We start from the raw sequence: 6070 nt of genomic DNA, 5'->3' as shown, positions 1-6070 counted from the left end.
CTTTGGTATAGCGGTTAAGAGTGCCAGGACCCTAATCTGGAGAACTGGATTTTATTCCCCACTCCTCCACTTGTAGCCAGCTTGGTGACCTTGGGCTAGTCACAGCTTCTAGGAGCTCTCTCAGTCCCACCCGCATCACAGAGTTGTTATTGTTGTGGGGATAATAATAACATACTCAAGCTGTTTAATTTACTAATTAATTTAATTTACTAATTAATTAATTAATTTACTAACTTATTTCAGCAATAATTTCCATAATGTTTCTAGTTGTGTTATATCTTGGGCTTTTTACATGGCTATAAGTTAAACTAATAGCCTCCCTGACCATCTAAAGCCACCCACCACCAAACCTTCTAGAATTTCCCAAGCTGAAGCTGGCAACCCTACTGTCCAGGAGGTCCACCTTGGTCCACTAGAGGGAGCTAAAGAGTTGAGGTATTCCTTATAAGGAAAACAAAAGGAAAGTTAGGAGGACCTGAAGCTGCAGGGGGAAGCACTCTTTTCTATTACTAGTCCACATTAAAAGTTGAAGGATACCAGAAACTGCTGTAAAGAACAGAAGACATCCCAATGAAGAGAACCGGTGCAAGTTGGTGCATCATCAAGGGACTGACTAGACAGAAATTGGAAAAACTGAGAGCCAAGCTACAAGAGACGCCTGACACTAGTCAGCTTCCCTCAAGTTTTGATGGGAAATGTAGGCATCCTGGTCTTGCAGTTGTAATGGAGAGCCAAGCTGTAAAACCAGGATGCCTACATTTCCCATCAAAACTTGAGGGAAGCTGACGAGTGTCCAACCTCTGTCAGGCGTCACTTGTAGCTTGGCTCAGAGACCTGAGTCTGCTCGAATACAACAGGCTTGAATTGATACATGATGATTGTTGCATGCTCCTGCCCCCACTTTGCATGTTCTTAGAAATAAAAAGCAACTGAATCCACAACAAATGTTAATGCAGGCAGAAGCTTTAATGAAGAAAGGACAGCGAGTGACATCATTTGCATAGATGATAAACATTCATTCTTTGCCCAGCAAACAGGGGCTTTTCCACTGACCGTCTAGTTTGGATGACAAGACTGGCATATGCTGTCAAACTGTTTAAGGAGAAAGATTCTTGTGGGACCCTGAAATACTTAAAGGCCCACAGAGGGAAGATGTTCACACCCTTCTGGTCTCCTGGTCAACATAAGTTAAGGCAAATGATATAAAGATTGCAGAGGAAACTTTAGAGGTGAGAGCAGAGAAGATACAATTTACTTGGACAGGTTTGATTTACCCACATCTGAGATGTCATCAGATGTGAATCCATTTTATACTTTCCAGATCACATTTCCTTCCCATTCTTGTTGACGTCCCAGCTTAACATGGTGAACTGCACACCTTGGAAACGGACACCCGTTTGCACTCAGAGGGTTGGCAAGACCCAGAAATACCCGGGAGACCACAGCTAGGTAGACTTCCACAACTGCTACTGCCACCACAGGCGGTGTACCCTCCGAAACGGACAGGTTCACCGGAGGACGAGAGAATGGCGCCTGGGATTGTTAAACCGAAAGAAGGTCGTTGTATCACAATTTTTGATGATGGGAGTTGGGTGATACATGAGACGTTATTCACACAGGGGGAGATGCCAAGGCTACTTGAACAACCACCGCAGGAGGTGGGGCAGCATGTACTCAGGGAGCTCAGACCACCAAATGGATAGCTACACGGGGAGCAGGAAGATTGAGGGGCACAAGACGGTGCACAGCCACATGACATCTTGGAATGATGAGTCTGGAATTATATTAAGAAAAGGTGAGTCAACTCAATCTCACAGGTTGAAGGAAATCAGATTACAATTGCAAGCATAACTTTCCAGGGAACAAATCAAATTGTAACTTGGGAGGAACCGCGTTGGTGCTACACTTTTCTGAATGGCATGGCTTGAACTGCTATATCTAACACCATTTCTAACATATAAAGTTGAAAATAATGAACCTTTTTAGGATTGGTGGTGTCCTTCCAGTGACTGTGGACTGTTTTCTGTGGACCGTTTTCAGGAGGAGGAGGACAAGTGAAAACAATATCCTCAAACATTTACTAGATCTTGCCTTTTGAAACAAGATCAGCAGAAATTCATAGTAAAGCCTCAGTGTCTGGTAGGAATCCTTGTGACTGTGAAAGCCCACAATAAATAATGCCAAAACAAAGAAACAGAAAAAGAATAGCTATTCAAACTTCAATTTTAATTTCGGTCTTAAGACCAGCATTCAACCTAAAGAAGCAAGGATGCAATAAAGGAAAAAAAGATTGACTTTATGAACGTTTAAAATGCACTTCCTGTAATTTAAAAATTGATGCACAAAATTTAGTGATTTGACGTATAATCCTAAACTTGTTATCAGATAAAAACCAGTACATTATTAGTGGTTATATGACCGGGGAGCATGTTGAGTAATGGGGTAATGATTCTGAGACATAAATAGACAACTAAAACATATGTGCTCAACAGACTTGACCTCGATGGTTGTTGTGGGTTTTCCGGGCTGTATTGCTGTGGTCTTGGCATTGTAGTTCCTGACGTTTCGCCAGCAGCTGTGGCTGGCATCTTCAGAGGTGTAGCACCAAAAGACAAGGATCTCTCAGTGTCAGGAACTACAGGAAACGTCAGGAACTACAATGCCAAGACCACAGCAATACAGCCCGGAAAACCCACAACAACCATCGTTCTCCGGCCATGAAAGCCTTCGAGAAGACTTGACCTCACTTAGCAGGCATGGGCACAATCTTTCTAGGTAGGGGTTTTGTTGTACCTGCCTTCGATAACCACAGACGGTAGAGAGGAGCACCTAGCTAGACTAAATGCCCTTCTAAAACGGTATGCTTCCATGGAGACCAAGGGCACAGCTGGCTCAGACATACCTTTGACATTTAACAACACCCCAAGCTTTGCTGCCCTGGAGATGTCCGATTGGCTTTCAATATCCTCTATTTTTTTTTTTAATTAACCCTTTTGCTTGTTCAGCTCCGTGTGTTAAGAGAACCTGACAGGGAAAGCCTGTTCTATTAATATGGCTATAAACAGCCTTGAGCCAGCTTGATTAGAAGTCATCTTGAAGGATCAGGGAAACAAACCTTGTGGGTTAAAACGGCCTTTCAGCCACATATAAATAGATTGAATACAAAACCTGGCTTCACACCTAAGACAACCAGACTCTAATCGTATCCAGGCATTAGATACACAGTTTGAGACTTCTCAAAAACTTAACCTGAAGTCTTTCCTGTGGGGCAAAACATGAAGAGGGCAGTCCTACAAATGTTCCATATAACAGCTGCTCCAGTAATTTAGCCTTGGGTAACGTTAGGGCTGCAGGAACGAAATGTCTGCCTTGCGTTCAAAAAAATTCCAGTATGGCATTTGCGGTTCTTTCCCCTTGAATGGCAGCATAATGGCTGTGTTCAACCAGACAGCCATTGGCCTGCATAACTACTTTAATCAAACTTGCTGGAATTAAGGGCTTCCCACAAACATCTTTGTGAAGGTTGGTTGTTGTGGATTTTCCGGGCTGTATCGCTGTGGTCTTGGCATTGTAGTTCCTGATGTTTCGCCAGCAGCTGTGACTGGCATCTTCAGAGGTGTAGCACCAAAAGACAGAGCTCTCTCAGTGTCAATGTGTGGAGAAGATGTTAGCAGGTAATTTATATCTACAACACTGTGACACTGAGAGATCTCTGTCTTTCAGTGCTACACCTCTGAAGATGCCAGTGACAGCTGCTGGCAAAACATCAGGAAATATAATGCCAAGACCACGGCTATACAGCCCGGAAAATCCACAACAACCATCGTTCTTTGGCCATGAAAGCCTTCGACAATACATCTTTATGAAAGTATGAAAAGCTGCATCCAATTACAGCTACCCTTCCTTCTTTTCTCACGATGCCTCATTTTCTTACCAGTTATCGTTCTTTCATTTAGATGTAAGCACACAGACAAGAAAGACCACTAGTCTTACTAAAATCATTTTTTTTGCTTCCTTTGAATTTCCTTGAACTTTTTCCCCAAGGAAGGATTTCCTTCCTTCCTTCCCTCCTTCCTTCCTTCCTTGCTCCATATATCTCATATACAATGTGAACTAGTTATAATGGACTTACCATAGTAGCAGCAGAAGAAGAGAAGCAAGCAAGCAAGAGAAGCAGAGCAGAATAGTGGAGATGGTTGCAAGTGGCAAGAGCTTTTATACTATCCCCTTTGCAGTATTAATCGATGAATCATTTCTGACTGTTTAGTTTGCGAAATGTTTCCAAACTCCCATGGCATTTTGGAAGCGGCTTAGCCTCATATTATAGGATGATCCCATTTTACCCTACAGTCTTCCCTCACTGCAGAATATTACAGACCATGGTCTGAAGTTGTGTCCAATTTTATTTGAGTCAGAAAGGAATGTGCATAGTCAAATGATCACTCAGCACAGTACGGCTGACTTGCTGATTCTAGGCCAAGAGGAAAGGTCACTGTAGGCCTTTAGAACTTCTTAAAAATTGAGCATAATAGAAAACTAACAAAGAAGAAGCTATACATGTGCAGCTGTCTGAAGAATGTTCAGAAATAATACTAATAATATGAAAAAATTATGAAGAGAGAAATGCAGGGACAGCAGCACAGACATAATTCCGAACCTGAAATCCAGTGACAAATTTGAATGCTCAGAATTTTACGGCATCCCGATGTCAATGTGTGAATTCTAATGATGAAATTTTGGGGTTTTTTTAAAGTCATTCTATACTTTCATTATAACTGAGACAGTTTTGCTTGTATTTCTATCACAAAATATTTAAATGAAGTTTATTAGTTTTCAGAAACTCCAGTTATTCTTTGATGTTTGTTACTTAGAATGGCCATAGAATTTTGTCTAAAAATGAAATTATGGCAGAAATTTTTCCCCCAATGGGTTGAACAGTAAGTAAAAGGCTGTATAAGTTGAAGAACACATATCCTTACACTGTGACAAATTTCACCAAATACATAATTTCACCCTCTCTTATAATACTAATATTCAGGGCCATCCAAAGAAATGTGATCGATAGAAGATTCAGGACAGACAAATAGAGAGACATTCTTTTTACAATACATCAGTAACTTGTAGAATTCATTGCCACAAAATGTGGTTAAGTGTGTGCATTTGGATATGCCTGAGGTGAAATAAAACCCCAAATTAGCTTAGGTCAGCTTGGAGATACCTGAAATGACCTCAAACCTTCCCCAAAATGTAAGAGTAACAAAAATTTATATCCTGGAATTTTGGCCACCATTCAGAGTTTCAGGGAGGTGCCAGAGTAGGGAGGGAGAAAGAGAAAGCTGGCCCACCAAACAGCTGTTAGACAGCTTGTCCATTCTTTTACATTTTCAAGGAACTATAAGCCTCACCTAACAGTTGATGCTAATCAACAGTTGATAATGTAGAATGCCAGGTCCGCTGCCATTGTAATCAATGGGGCTCATTATTGCCTATGTGTGCTAAAATGGTCAGGTAACCCATATATGTAACTGAACTCTAAAATCAGCCACTGTACCAGAAGACTGGAGAGTAGCAAAAGTTATGCCCATTTTTGAAAAGGGGTCAAGTGAGACTTGAGAAATTAGAGGCCAACTAGCCAAATGTCTGTCCCAGGCAAACTAGTTAAAATTGGAAATTGCAGGGACTGAGAGGGAAAGAAACCTTGGGGTTGTGACGGATAGCTCAGTGGAAGTGTCAACCCAATGTGCCACAGCAGTGAAAAAAGACTACTTTTTTCCTGGGGGGCTGTTAGGAAAAGGATTGGAAATAAAATAGCCAATATTATAATTAGAGATGGGCATGAAGAGCAATGTGAACTTAAAAAAGCCACGAACAGCCCAATCAACTGTTCACGAACAAGCTGTTTGTGAGGCCCCATTCTAAACTAACTCTAAACGAACAGGTGTTTGTTGCAAGCCTCATTCATTACTCTTCATCAAGCCAGACTATCTCGCACCTGCAGTCAATTCCCTTTCCAACTTAGGCAGGGATTGTCTGAACTCTGTCTGAACTCCCGCTGTTGCCCTGGAAACCC

General features: G+C 41.7%; 1 long non-coding RNA gene across 1 annotated transcript; it reads right to left on the bottom strand.

The window, feature by feature from the left end:
• Positions 1 to 942: 942 nt before the first annotated feature.
• Positions 943 to 4358, bottom strand: LOC129338981 (uncharacterized). Its single transcript, XR_008597981.1, has 2 exons — positions 4133 to 4358; positions 943 to 1774 (listed from the first exon to the last, which is right to left on the bottom strand). It is a non-coding gene; the product is annotated as an uncharacterized LOC129338981 (long non-coding RNA).
• Positions 4359 to 6070: the final 1712 nt, after the last annotated feature.

This window comes from Eublepharis macularius, chromosome 1, assembly GCF_028583425.1.
Source record: "Eublepharis macularius isolate TG4126 chromosome 1, MPM_Emac_v1.0, whole genome shotgun sequence".
Classification (NCBI taxonomy): domain Eukaryota; kingdom Metazoa; phylum Chordata; class Lepidosauria; order Squamata; family Eublepharidae; genus Eublepharis; species Eublepharis macularius.
This window is presented reverse-complemented; position numbering and strand designations above follow the sequence as displayed.